This window comes from Gigantopelta aegis, chromosome 12 (assembly GCF_016097555.1).
Source record: "Gigantopelta aegis isolate Gae_Host chromosome 12, Gae_host_genome, whole genome shotgun sequence".
Classification (NCBI taxonomy): Eukaryota; Metazoa; Mollusca; class Gastropoda; order Neomphalida; family Peltospiridae; genus Gigantopelta; species Gigantopelta aegis.
This window is the reverse complement of record NC_054710.1, coordinates 2,329,294-2,345,583: the sequence shown is the minus strand read 5'-3', so window position 1 is coordinate 2,345,583 and position 16,290 is coordinate 2,329,294.

Below are 16,290 nucleotides of genomic sequence, written 5' to 3'. Positions count from 1 at the left end.
CAATAAATCGGTGGGCAGTATAGTAACAACACGAGAATCAACAATCTGTAAATATTTTTGTATCAGAGTTTGTTTTATTTAACGACGCCACTAGAGCACACTGATTTTTTATCTCATCATCGGCTATTGGACGTCAAACATATGGTCATTTTGACACTGTTTTTTTTTAGAGGAAACCCACTGTCGCCACATAGGCTACTCTTTTACGACAGGCAGACACATTTTGTTTACGGTTATATGGCGTCAGACATATGGTTAAGGACCACACAGATTTTGAGAGGAAACCCGCTATCGCCACTTCATGGGCTACTCTTTCCAATTAGCAGCAAGGGATCTTTTATTTGCGCTTCCCATAGGCAGGATAGCACAAACCATGGCCTTTGTTGAACCAGTTATGGATCACTGGTCGGTGCAAGTGGTTTTGCACCTACCCATTGAGCCTTGTGGAGCACTCACTCAGGGTTTGGAGTCGGTATCTGGATTAATATTCCATGTCTCGACTGGGATCCGAACCCAGTACCTACCAGCCTGTAGACCGATGGCCTTACCACGACGTTACCGAGGCCGGTATTTTTGTATCATGTTTTCAAAGATAATCAGTTGATTCTGTCTCAATAAGTTTTCATAATGTCAGTGAAATATTTCTTTTTCTTTTTTCTCTTTAAACTTGACTTACAAAGTTTTGAAACAACACAATGGCTGAATGAACAAATTGAACTCTAAGTATAGTCCATTTGTCTACTATAAAAAAAAAAAAAATCAGACGTGTTTTTTTATTTCTCCGGAGAAGCTGATTAAATGGTATGAATATTTACGTCCTCGTCTTGAGACTTCTAGCTGGACCTTCTCTTCTTGACAATCAACAAAACCTCAATGCAGATGACAAGCAGCAGGATGATATGGCAATATGGCAACGCCAGCCACAATCGGCGTTGTGACGTCATTCACAGAAACAGATTTGTTCTTTGAAGTGTCAGACGTTCCTGTAAAACGATTAAATTATTTTATCCTATAACTTTCCCATGCTAGCCATGCAATAAACCCATGTACAGAAGTTCACACACGTTGTTTTCGCTTCCTATTTACTGCACGAGTTTATTTTGCGCAAGAATATATACTTTAGTCCATGGGCCAGGAATCTAATTACATGTGGATCTAACACCAGCCAGTTGGAGCTCATGTCCACCAATAAAAACCTTACTTGCAGAATCCTGCCAGTGATTTAAAAATAATTTGAAAACATTCCGAATTATCCTGAGGGTATACGATATGTTTCATGTGAATTACGAATGCCTTATTTAGACAAGTAGAACTAATTTTAATCGGATTGCTAACAACACTGCGTAGTCCCCAAAGTCCAGGTAACATTTCGTCTGTAAATAATAATTTAAATATTGAGCAATCACACTTCGCCTTTTATAACGTTATTTGGGAGCATACAAATTCTAAAAATATCGGGCGAGTCTATTTTAGTGGCCGCAGTACAGCGAACCATACCAATACGTACGGGGTGGGTTATCAGTCTTCAATTTTACATTAACAATTATGTATTTATTTATTAAAAAAAAAAAAAAAAACTAAATCAGTCTTCAGTTTTACATTACAAATTATTTATTTTATGAAATAAAACATGTTTTAAGGCATTCATAATTCACACGAAACATGTCGTATACCCTCAGGATAATTCGGAATGTTATCAAATTATTTTAAATCACTGGCAGGATTCTGCAAGTAAGGTTTTGATTGGTGGACATGAGCTCCAACTGGCTGGTGTTAGATCCACATGTAATAGTGGAGCTAATTTTAATTAGATTGATGGGCCAGATACCGAACCCCCCCCCCCCCCCCCCCCCCCCGGAATTTTTGGAGACAATTATTTTTAAATACCTCATTATATATGAATTTAATATCTGCTTGTCTGCAGCAAAAATGTTGGTGGATTAAAAAAAATATCGCCTTTTGAATAGGGGTACCGTTGCACATTTTGTGTCCCAAAAACACTATATGGAAAAATTAAATAGTGATAAAGTTGTCATCCATATATATTTTTAACAGATATAAGCCAAACATTAATGATATTCATCCTGTACTAGATGTTAATATTAACAAACCAAATAACAATGCAATATGTGATATGAAAAATGATATACTCATCGGCAAAAGTTAAGCAATGCCTGAAATGCATTATTTTCTATATTTACACATATGTTGGGCTGCTTGAACCTTTTATTATTAAAAATTGCACTGTATTTAATATATTGAAGCAGCATCATTCAAATATGGTTCAGTATATCTACCTATACTATACTCAACAAAATTAATTAAGGACCAATAGATATTTTAGCATTTTCCTAATAATATGGGGGAAAATACAACTTCGTCCGTTGAAAGTTGTCAGCATTGTGGCATGTTCTTAAACTTAATGACTAAAATATCAATTTAGAGGGAACACAATGACAAAAACATTCTGAACAAATGTGTAACAAATACATGCCTAATGCTCATTTCAATATTTTTCATAAGTGTGTGAAATACCCAGTGTTTGTTGTGTGTATCAGCAGTAAAATGTTACTGAAACAATGTGTAGAAGCCATATATATGACCAAAACATGCTAAAATAATATGACAGTAACAAAGATTTATATTATAATATAAGAAAGTTTACTAGCCCTTAATTAATTGTGTTGAGTATACATGTATGTGCATCAATATTATGAAGATGTCCCTCTTTACTAAACACCAGTGTTAAACATTTAAAACATCAGTTTTGTGTACCTACCATAATTTCTCTTGCATTACATGTACAAGTCATCTATCTCACAGACGTTCATCTTATACTAGTCTGTGTTTGTAATATTTTTAGATTTGCCTTTATATTTACATTGTGCTTAACTTATGCTCAGGTGTATATAATTAGTTTCTACATCAAATATTGTTTAGGAAAGTTTTGACTTCCTTTCATATTCCTTTGTATTTTCATGCAATTAAAATGCGTCTGTCATGTTCACACATTCTGGTATTCTCTTTCTTCAGGCTCTGCCCTGGTTCCTCCATCAGTATGCCCATTAGCTATCATGGTATAATATCACTATTTCATCACTAGTGTTCCTTCTGAAATCTCTCAGCCATATGACCATTTGGTTGGGGAATAGCATGGACTGCCTGGTATGACTAATACCAAATGACAACTTGGTAATTTGTTCTCTTTATGTGCATTCTCAGAGCATTCTCATTGAATACATATATGTAGAGTGGAGAAGGCTGATTCATACTCTACTGTAATTCAATATTATCATCCTTGGTTTGGCAAGAAACATTTCCAGATATTTCTCAAGTCATGATGTTGTTGTTGTTTGTGTGTGTTATTCGCACCTGCACTCCCACAGAGAGGGTATATGAAATGATCTACTTCTTAAATATATGAACATCAATTTTTGCTGAACTTCCATGAGCTAACAACATTTCAAGGACGTCTTGGTGTTACTTGAGAATATTCAAAACCACCAGTTTTTCATTCTGCATAAAAGCACTGTTGGTATCATAACCAGTAATAGCAAGCATAGCTGGAATTGCTAGTTGGTGTCTTCTTTGCATCCTTAATGATGTTGTGCACATCTATAAGATAATTCTTGTTGCCAAGTTGAGTCTATAAAAATGTTCTTATCTATGATGGTAAACTGGCAGCAATGTACAAACATTGAAGTATAATCTTTGTTTCTGCAGCTTATTGTGTACTTTACAACACCCTCAGACATGGTTTGTGTTTGAAACATGTACTTTGTCTCACAAATAGAACCTTCTTCCCAAGAAGCAGAGGGCAGAGATATTCCCTGAAAATATGCTGTACCAATAGAGCAAATTGCAAGAGAGCAAATTTCCATGGTCTCATTTGGTATTAGTCATATCACAAAGTCCAGGTTATTCCTCAACCACATGGACATGGCTGAGGAATGTTCAAGGAAATACTGAAGCTGAAGTGGATGGTTTGTGAACTGATGATACAAGAGCTGTTGACATACTGAGGGAGGAACAAGAGCAAAAATAAGAAATTACAGATATTGTGAACATGATAGACATTATATTTGAGTCAGATGGTAAGACTGAAATAGAAAAGAAAGCCCAAGTGCTAGATATGCCTGATGACTATATCTGGTGTCAATTATATACACCTAAGCATAAATTAAGCACAATTAAAATACAAATATGTTTTTAACAAGCTTCTGTGAGATAGATGAATTCTAAATGTTTTAACACACATGCCGAGGAAAGGTACTTATAATTGGCTGGTACTAAGAACAGAGGGACATCAATCATAAATTTGTGAACATAGTATATAAACTCCATATACTGAATAACATTTGAATAATGAAGCCTCAATATGTTATAGAAAAAACCCAGGTGAATTTGTTTTTTTAATAGCAAAAGCTTCAGGCAGTCCAAAGTATGTGTATATATAGAAATTAATACATCTCTGGCATTGCTTAGCTTAATTTGAGAAATACATGTATATAATTATTTATACCTCATATTATATTGTCTTGTAGTTGTTATTAACATCTACTTTATAGAATAAAAGGAAGGATGTAGAAATAGAAAATTGTAAACGTCACATACATCATACTTGGGTCACATACAATGATTGAGAATTGGGAATGAAAGTAGATTTTTATAGTGCTAGATATTTGCCTGACGACAATATCCTACCTATGTAAATGTCAATTATATACACCAAAACATAAGTTAAGCATAATATAAATAGAACTGCAATTCTAAAATATTACAAAAATCAACAACAAAACTGACTATTGTAAGATGAACTGTTGTGAGATAGGTGAATTGTATATGTAATGCAGACTTGCATAGAATGGTATGTAAATTAACTTTTTACGTTTGTAAGACTTGTGTTTAATATAAAAGTATTCAAAATATCCATGTAAATGGTTTAGACAACATGTACTGCCCCATATGTTAATAATGCTGCCTTCTTGATATTAAATACAATACAATAATAAAAGTTTCAGAATGTTTTAAGTACGGTATGTATATATACACATGTGCATTACATATACCGGGAACTGTGTAACTTTTGCTGGTGAGTATACCCCCAGTACTATATCCATGCCACATATATTGCATTGCTTTGTTGTTATTAGCATGAATAGAATTCATAATTTGGTCTTAAACCTGTTCAAAATAATTCTGAATGTTAACTTCAACATTGCCATGCAGTTTTTTTTTTTTTCATATGATGTGTTTGTAATACTTAGGGCATTTCAAACTCATTGACTCACTATACTTAGTCAGATGCCAAAAATTTATTATTTTTTGGTGGCATACATTCACCAGTAAAAGCAGTGATATAGTCCAGAATTATTTTCAAATATTTTTGAAAATTATGTGGAATATTCACCTTGATTAGAAATATGCCCTGTTAGAAATAAATAGGATGTCTACACTCAAAGATGCCCTACAGGCACACCCACCAACAGCTATCCTGCAGACAAGCTGATTTGAATATCTCTATAGATAGGCTTCAAAGATATACTCGTCTTGAAAACAATTCCTATGTGTGTGTGTATGTGTGTGCGGGGGTGGGGGGGGGGGGGGGGGGGCAGGGGAGGTTATAGTGGGCCCATGGTCTACTTATGTTCTTGTTCAAAATAAACGAGTGCAATAAATAGGAAGTGACTACTACTACTACTACTACTACTACTACTACTACTGCTACTACAACAACTGCTACTACTACTACTACTACTACTACTACTACTACTACTACTGCTACTACTACTAATACTAATACCTATAACACCTAATAGAATAGGATTTTAGTTACATATTCTCGTTCTATAAGGCAATAGTTATATAACGCATGGAAACTGACATTTTCACTACATCAAAGAATATCATTTCAATCATTTCAACTTTATTTTCGTGTTATATCCAATTGAGGTTCAAGCACGCTATCCTAGGCAAACACCACATCAATCTGGGATTTATGTGATGAGTAGTGGTTAATATTAGTGATTAATGAGAATATTAGATTCGAGGGTGTATTGGCTTTAGATCTACCCGCTGAGCCCTTACAACCAGTGGGTGGGAGCTGGTAGAAGGCTTTGAAACGTGTATTACTAGCCTTGAGTCTGATGCCACTGCGTCATCGAGGTCAGTAACAGACATAAGAAGAAGAAGAAGAATATGATGATGATGATGAAAACATTGAAGAAGTATTTTGTTTCTCATTTCTCACTTTATTTACGGTTTTATTGGCGTTATACACATTGTTAAGGACAACAAAGATTTGAAAGAGACTCCCATGGCCACGCCTAGCAATAAAGCAGCAAGGGATGTTTTGCATGCACTTTTCATAGGACAGTATATATCACGGCATTTGATATACCAATTGTGGGGCACTGGTTGGAATGTGAAAACCCAAATGACCCACATAGATTATTCAACCATTTGATGTAACCTCCAACCCCTCCAAGAAGAAGTAATGTTTCATTTGACTATGCACACGACTCGTTTATTTACGGTTTCGTTGGCGTCAACCGTGTGGTTAAGAATCACAAAAAACAATAAGAGATGAAATGGGCCCCTCCTACCGGTAAAGGACCAAGGCGATTAACTAAGTTAAATATGTTGTATGCATTATTCAAGCATGGTAGCATAGTGTAGGCGTTGGTTGAACAAACCTGTTTTTAAAGTACATAAGTAAGCTTATCTCAATCTATCAGTTCCCTCTGGTTTATGGACACTTATAGTTTAGCTATGAACTTTAGAAGTGAGCCAGCCAAAATATCCCTCACACGATCAATTCACTACAGTTAGTGGTATAATATACCATGGGTGTAACTGCATGGACGAGGCGATTAGTTCACTACAGTTAGTGGTATAATAAACCATGGGTGTAACTGCATGGACGAGGCGATCAGTTCACTACAGTTAGTAGTATAATAAACAATGTGTGTAACTGCATGAACGAGGTGATTAATTCACTACAGTTAGTAGTATAATAAACCATGGGTGTAACTGCATGGACGAGGCGATCAGTTCACTACAGTTAGTAGTATAATAAACCATGGGTGTAACTGCATGGACGAGGCGATCAGTTCACTACAGTTAGTAGTATAATAAAACATGGGTGTAACTGCATGGACGAGGCGATCACTTCACTACAGTTAGTAGTATAATAAACCATGGGTGTAACTGCATGGACGAGGCGATCAGTTCACTACAGTTAGTAGTATAATAAACCATGGGTGTAACTGCATGGACGAGGCGTTCAGTTCACTACAGTTAGTAGTATACTAGACCATGGGTGTAACTGCATGGACGAGGCGATCAATTCACTACAGTTAGTAGTATAATAAACCATGGGTGTAACTGCATGGACGAGGCGATCAGTTCACTACAGTTAGTAGTATAATAAACCATGGGTGTAACTGCATGGACGAGGCGATCAGTTCACTACAGTTAGTAGTATAATAAACCATGGGTGTAACTGCATGGACGAGGCGATCAGTTCACTACAGTTAGTAGTATAATAAACCATAGGTGTAACTGCATGGACGAGGCGATCAGTTCACTACAGTTAGTAGTATAATAAACCATGGGTGTAACTGCATGGACGAGGCGATCAGTTCACTAGAGTTAGTAGTATAATAAAGCATGGGTGTAACTGCATGGACGAGGCGACCAGTTCACTAGAGTTAGTAGTATAATAAAACATGGGTGTAACTGCATGGACGAGGCGACCAGTTCACTACAGTTAGTAGTATAACAAAAACATGGGTGTAACTGCATGGACGAGGCGATCAGTCCACTACAGTTAGTAGTATAATAAAATATGGCATTATATAAAACAACAGAAAAGTATTTTGGATAATTATGTTCATTTATATTGTGTATATAGTGTTCACATACGTGTCTTTAATATACTATATATCATACAGGTACTACTTGCATTACTTGTATATTATCACTATTTTGTCAAAATAATACGAGTATGTAATTAGCAAATTACCATATTATCTCCTGTAAACCCCATCTTGTCACTGTATTATATTGTGTATTGCATGAACCTCATATGCCGTTGTGTAACGGACGAGTCGTAATAAAGTTTCTGTTTCTGTTTCTGTTTCTGTTTCCGTAGTAGCTTCGTTTAGTGCGGTATGTTTTATTATTACCGATTAATTATTACTGGTGTAAGGCGATCAGCACGCGCGGAAAGTAACAGCCGGGAAAGCTACGATTGTAATTCCGCTGAACGATATGTGATATTATCTGCATCCTGACCAGCTTCGAATTTTCAGAAGATGGGATTCGTTCTTTTGCTTAAGTCAACACGGTCACCGTTTGTGCTATAATTCCAGCTTTCACAGAGTTATAAGTTTTTAGTGTAGCTTTTTGCTCAGTGTTGGAGTCTGCTTTGAACTTTGATGGTCTGGCGATCGTTTATGTTTAATAAAGACATCTTTTTTAGGATTATCATCAGATTTTCCTTGGGTGGAACGATTTTATTTTTTAGTTGCAGTACACAGCTTGCACTTCAAAAGATTGTTTTAATGAACAAGCCAGTTAAATTCAAGTACGATAATCAAAATTATAGCTGAACATGTGTTTGGGCATTCGTTAAAATCCCTGAAAGGAAATGTATATCTCAAGTTTATAATTTAGTCCTCAGCAAATCTTGAATAATACACACACACACGCACACACACACATACACACACGCACCCACGCACACACGCGCGCGCACACACACGCGCGCGCACACACACAAACACACACACACACACATGCACACGCGCGCACACACACACACATGCACACGCACACGCACCATCAACATCAAAATCAAGGGGTCTTTATATGCAAGTTGCCATAGAAAGGACAGTACATATAATGGTTTTTGATATACATGTAGCAGTGGTAGAGCACTGTTTGGGACAAAAAGAAAAAAGAAGAAAGATCAGACAACTGGTCCACCAAAGGCGTTCCATTCTATGACCAAATCACCTCAGGCAAGCACTGTACCGAATGAGGTAGACATCCCCCCACCCGAGTAGAAAGACAATGTTTGGAACTGAAAAATGATTTTTTTTAAAAATAAAAATTAATAATAATACAGACAATAACTCCTCCCTCCCAAAAAAAAACAACAACAAAAAAACCCAAGAAAAAACAACAACAAACAAACAAACACAAATCCAAAACCACACACGCGAAACAATAGCACACATACAGAGAGAGAGAGAGAGAGAGAGAGAGAGAGAGAGAGAGAGAGAGAGAGAGAGAGAGAGAGAGAGAGAGAGAGAGAGAGAGAGAGAGAGAGAGAAGAGAGAGGGGGGGGGGGTGGAGGGACGTAAAAGAAGAAGAAGCAGGATAATAACAAAACAAAACAAAAAACATGATACAGGCATGCCATGTTTTTTAACTTATGTAGCAAGTGATTGTTAGATTATTGTTAATCGATGTGCATTGCAATGAATTGAATAGTTTATTTGTTCCAGTAAGACATTGTTTGTATTACTACTCGTATTTCAAATAGTACATATCATGTTTTAATTGCACCGCATCACTCGCGTTTGCTTTGATATACGATAGGGAACCCAGTCGTAATAGGCATGGTCTCTCATAGGAACTCATTTAGTATTCTCTAAACATAGTATTTTAAATGTATATCTAATTTATTTGTGTTTTACTTTGTTTTGTTTTGTTGTCCGTTTCAGATTCAAAGATAGAGTGCCACACCTTGTTTTACACACTATATGGCTCATAGACTAATGCTTGTGAGTGAGAAGTCTGCCAACTCCGTGCCACTTGTGCAGAAGTAGATTGGTGTATTTAAACAGTTTGCCAAAACACCAAAATATTTCCCAAAACTGCAGAGAATTATCAATAAAAGCAAAGGTTTACATGATGAAAAGGCTATCAAAATCAAACATGTTTTCTGCATACGATGGTTAACATTTAGTGTGCAAGCTCTAGCTGGCAGTATCGGTGGTGTGATTTCTGCTCTATAGGCTGCAGCCATGGAGAGAGATGTTGAGGGCAGGGCAGTTCCACAAGGAATATGTATGTCAAATTCCTTTTGATGAAACATTTCCTTGCAGATGTCATTGGTATCTTACGGATTTTATCAAAGTTCCTACAGACAGAAAATCTTACGTACACAAATGCCAAAACACAAATTGATGTCGCTGTATTGGCTATGCAGAAACTTGTGACAAACTCTGGTCCATACACATAATCCCCTTATACATCAGATTATATAAAATATAGAAGCCATGATTTTAAAGATTCGGAAGCACAGAGGAGAAGTCTCACAAGGCATCTGATGATTGTATTGCCCAAGTGGCGATGCGTCTGGGAATTGCATTCCCTGATACAACAATCATGGATGCATTGCTTCCATTCAACCCAAACCTGAATGACTTTTGTTCCGATGAAGATGCAATATGCCATCTTGCCAATCATCTAAACCATTATCAGTCGATGATTGCCAAGATGGATGCTCTTACAGAGTAGACCCTTCTGAAGGTGGCACTGAAAGCAACAAGTCTAGCAAGCTGGACTCAATGGGCGTTATGGAGTACAACTTGCACCCAAATCAAACTCTTTACCCAACGTGAAGTCAATGTGAACGTGGCGTTTCTGGATACAATGTTATTAACACTGATAGCCGAAACATGCTGTCAGTCAGTCACGTTGACAATCTCATGTTCCTGTATCTGGAGTCGCCTGCTATAGAGGAATTTGTATTTGATACTGCATTCCATCTTTTGATTAATGAAAAGGAAAGGAAGGGGGTGACACAAATGATATCCGCAAAGTAAACTGACTGTCACTTGAATAAGGAATACTACAGCGTTTTATACTTTGTAATCAATCAATCTTCACAACTATTTTCTGTGATGTTTTAATGTTTAAAGGCACACCAGGACCAAGAATATATTGGTTAATAGTCTTATTAGGTGTCACAGAAGGTAGATTAATGACACCCAACATCAATACAAATATTGTAAAATGATCTGTAAAACAGTGCACACAGCTGTGGAAGAACCATGTTTATGAAAGGCACACTGACTAATATCAACACAACATACAAAAAATAAAAGATTCTCGTATACAAAAATATACTGTGACCTTCCCGATCCACAATAACCACTAACTGGATTAAAAACTTTAATAGACCGCAGAAGTCACGTGTACCAAGATTGATAAATCCGAATTATCCAATCATGGTACTAAACAATTGCCATGTGTACAAGTTATCACATGCAATTAAATACAATTATTAGATATAGACTGTGTGATATTTAATATCACATTATTCAATGCAATAAACTAATTGCCCGATTAATAAATTGACTAAATAGCTAAAACATTGAGCACACACTTTCTTGACAAAATTACATAACAAGTAGCAAGTGTTTAAATGTTTTTATATAAAAAATATATGTTTAAATAAATAAAGTTTTCCCACAGAATTCTGGCATTTAAGTTATTAACTAATAGTCACCAAACGAAAATCAGTCCATCACGAAAAGTTTCAATGCACGACTGCCAAGGGCTGCTAAACAAGATGACCGGTCGCCGCTCCTTCATGCCTTGTTGACGTGGTAACTTCTGACGGTGCTGGACAGGAGATACTCTAACTTCGAGTTCTGAAGATTGTGCGTTGATTCCCAGTTTATATAGGCATCTGAAGACGTGTGCAACAGAATGCACTCCACAAGAACATCGTGCAGAACTCATAACTTACGATGTAAATTAATTCGCCGACCAATCAAATCATTCCAAAAACGAAAAGCCACCAGACAGGTGCTCCACGGATCACGGTCTGGCTATACGAACAGACAAAAACAAAATGTCAGCCACCTTGCCGAACACATGTCTGCTCTCCAGGTAAGTCATTATTTTATTATTTCAGCACGCCGTCGTTGTTTAAACACATGATAGGACATAATGAGATATGTCCGCCACAGTTATATTTTATTCTCTCCAGCCAGCGAAACACATAGTCTTCCATATTTTTACTTGAATTTTCACCCGACGATAAAAACGTCCATATTACATAACCCAAAGCCAGATTTAACTTAAAACCAGATTATCATAACATCTCCCCCCAATTTTTCAAAAATATTGTTTTAATAAAACAATATTTTTTATTCATTATACACACTTGGGAACACATTCATATGGTCAGTATTATAAATACCATATCATAAAATAACTATATATAATTTTTTTTTTTTTTTTTTTTTTTACATACACATTCCTACAGTAATTCTTATCAATATACAAAACCTTACACACTATAGGAATTGCATAACACTAATCTTCTTAATGCTTATATTTTCCACTAACCTAACAATTATCTCAATTATTTATTCCATTCTAGATAAAGCATCTGCTACCACATTTTCCTTTCCCTTTATATGGCATATCTGAAGATCGTATTCCTGTAACTGCAAAGACCACCTTAACAATCTTTGATTTTTATTTTTCATTTTATGTAAAAACACAAGGGGATTATGATCAGTCCAAACGATAATTGATTCAATTGGGTTACACACGTAAACCTCAAAATGATCCAAGGCCAACAACAGTGATAATGTTTCCTTTTCAACAGTTGAATATTTATTTTGATGACTATTGAACTTTCTAGGAAAGTAAGCGACAGGATGAAATACTCCTTGTTCATTGCATTGTGACAAAACTGCACCAGCTCCAATATCGCTAGCATATACAGTCAATTGAAAAGGTTTCCTAAAATCGGGTGCCATAAGCACAGGTTTACTTTTCAATATGTTTTTCACACTATTGAACGCATCTTGACATTCTTTGGTCCAAATGTATTTAACATTTTGTTTGAGTAAATTTGTTAAAGGGAAAGTAATTATACTGAAATTTTTACAAAATTTCCTATAATACCCAGCCATTCCTAAAAATCTCATCAACTGTTTTCTTGTTTTAGGTACGCCGAATGCATCAATGCTTTCAACTTTGGCCTCAAGTGGCCTTACTTGCCCTTGACCAACCACATGTCCAAGAAAAACAACAGTAGCTTTAGCAAAATCACTTTTACCCAAGTTCACAGTCAACCGGGTTTAGAAAGTCTACCAAACAGTTCCTTGATTTGACTAATATGCTGATCCCAACTATGACTATAAACAACAATATCATCAACATAAGCCTGACATTGTTCTAATCCAGAAATGACCTGATTAATCATTCTTTGGAATGTAGCCTGAGAATTTTTCATTCCAAATGGACAAACCAGATATTCGAATAACCCATCAGCGGTTACAAACGCAGAGATTTCTCTGGCCCGTTTAGTTAATGGTATTTGCCAGTAACCTTTCAAAAGGTCAAACTTGCTAATATACTTAGCAGTTCCTAATTTATCAATGCAGTCATCAATTCGTGGGATAGGAAACGAATCTGATTTGGTCACAGCATTAACTTTGCGAAAATCTGTACAGAACCGTACACTACCATCAGGTTTAGGAACAAGTAAACAAGGAGAACTCCAGTTACTAAAACTAGGTTGAATAATGCCGTTCTCAAGCATATAATCTATTTCTTTTCGGATAAGTTCCTGTTTTTGTGGATTAACTCGATAAGCATGTTGCTTAATTGACTTGGAATCACCAACATCAACATCATGTTTAATAACATTTGTTCGACTAGGAACATCTGGGAAAATTTGGCTAAATTCAGAAATGATTTGTTGAACATCACTTTGTTGTTTTTCACTTAAATGGCTGATTTTTAAATGAAGATTCAACAATATCCTTGAATTTACCAATTTCGGCTCAACTGGATTAAAATTATCATCTTTCATCTTAACATCAGAATCTATCCCTGAAAGAATTATTGTATTAGCCAAGACGTTTTCCCGATTATAATATTTTTTAAGCATATTAACATGGCAAAGCTGAGTTTTCTTTTTACGATCAGGAGTACGGATGACATAATCAACCGCACTGATTTTTTTTTCAACAATATACGGTCCTTGAAATTTTGCACTTAATGGTTGATTAACCAAAGGAAACAAAACTAACACTTCTTCCCCGGCATCGAAAGATCTATCTCTAGCTCTTTTATCAAACCATGTTTTCATTTTATCTTGACTATCGGATAACACATTTCGGGATATTTCTCTAACTGTTTGCAATTTTTCCCGCAAATCAATCGCATATTTCAACACACTAGTTTCACTTTTTACCTCCGAGTTTGTCCAAAACTCGTGTAACATTTGTAATGGACCACGAACTGAATGTCCATATAACATTTCAAAAGGAGTGAATCCCATGGATTCGTGATAAGTATCTCTAATCGCAAACATCAGCAAATGAATACCTTCATCCCAGTCTTTACCCTTTTCCAGGCAAAACTTTCGAATCATGGATTTCAAAGTTCCATGAAATCGTTCCAACGCACCTTGGGTTTCAGGATGATAAGCAGAAGAAAAATGATGTTTAATGGCCAATTCATCCATTACTTGCTGAAACAATTTCGAAGTGAAATTGCTACCTTGATCAGTTTGAATGAATTTCGGAAATCCATATCGAGTAAAGATTTTAATCAATTCCTCAACAACTGTTTTAGCCCTAATATTGCTCAGAGGTATGGCTTCAGGAAACCGTGTATTTTTACAAAGAACGGTCAATAAGTATTCTTTACCATGAACAGTGCGAGGTAAAGGACCAACGCAATCAACTATAACCTCACTGAAAGCTTCATTAACTGCGGGAATGGGTATCAAACTAGCTGGTTTAATACTTTGATTGGGTTTACCAACAATCTGACATGTTTTACAGGTTAAACAATACCTAACAACATCACGATGTAAATGCGGCCAATGAAATTGTTTCAAAATCCTTTGATACGTTTTACGTACCCCTGAATGACCTGCTAATGGACCATCATGAGCTAAACTCAACACAGTTTTCCGACAACTTTTAGGAACAACGATTTGATGCATCACCTGCCAATCATTATTCTGTGAATGTTTATCTCGAAACTTTCTCATTAAAACACCATTTTCGAAATAATAGCCAACTGGTTCTTCATCCAACTCGGATTTTTCTAACACTTCCTTTGAAAGGATTTGTAATTCACTATCAGCTTGTTGCTCAAGAATAAACTGATCATGGTTAAGATTTAAAATTAACCTATCATTGTCATCTGGTAACTGTTGCAATATTTTTTCTTCTTCTGGGTTACCTACTTCATGGTCAAAACATTTTTCCCGATCTGAACCATTTTCCAGATTTGAACCTAATTCGGGCGCAGAATCATGACCAATAAAAGTATCACCTAAATCAGAAATATCCCAATTTTTATTGGCAACCTCATTCTCAACCCTAATTTTCCTGTGCAACTCTTTGTTTTGAGAACGGGAACAATTTTATCAATCACATCAGATAACTTTTCTGTTTCAACATCAGTTTCAGGAATTTCAGTCATAATGGGTACAGGAATAACCCTTTCCTGAGCTACATCATTCCCTAACAATAATGATACACCCGCAATTGGTATATGGCTAACCGCTGCTACCACAATACTGCCTTTAACCAAATCACTATCCAACTCGACAGTATGTAACGGACTAGATATAGTACCTTCAACTGTGGACAAAGTAATATACTCGCCCAAAAATGTGTTGTCCTTATCTAACAATTCTTTTTCAAGTAAGATTGTTCGTTCAGCACCAGTATCTCGCAAAATCACTATAGATTGTTTCACATCACCATCGTGTGATGTAACCACATGACCAGAAGTCAGAAATGGTTCAAACCTTGGATTTCTTTTCTTAACCCTAGTTAACGCATCTTTAATTTGACATTTTGAATTCAAAGGCTCAGACAACTGAGATACAAAATTTGTGTGCCCAGAACGATTGCCACTTCCAAGATCATATTTCAATTTCCGGCAATCACGTCTAATGTGACCCATTCTTTTACAATAAAAACACTGGAGTGATCCCGAATTTTTCTGATCTTGAGATTTACCCATATCTCGCGGTGTATTATTATTCCTAACTGAACCATCTCTACTGCTTCCACTTTGTTTGAAAGTATAACTTTGTGACTTCGGTTTATTACTGAAATCAGGTTTACGGTTTGCTAAAACAAATTTATCAGCCATTATAGCTGCCTCAGCTAATGTACTTGGTTCAAGCACCTGTAAGTGAATTACCACTTCTGATGGCAAACCTCTCATAAACTCTTCTATAAGAATGAGTTCTTCTAATTTCCCACAATCATTATTCAC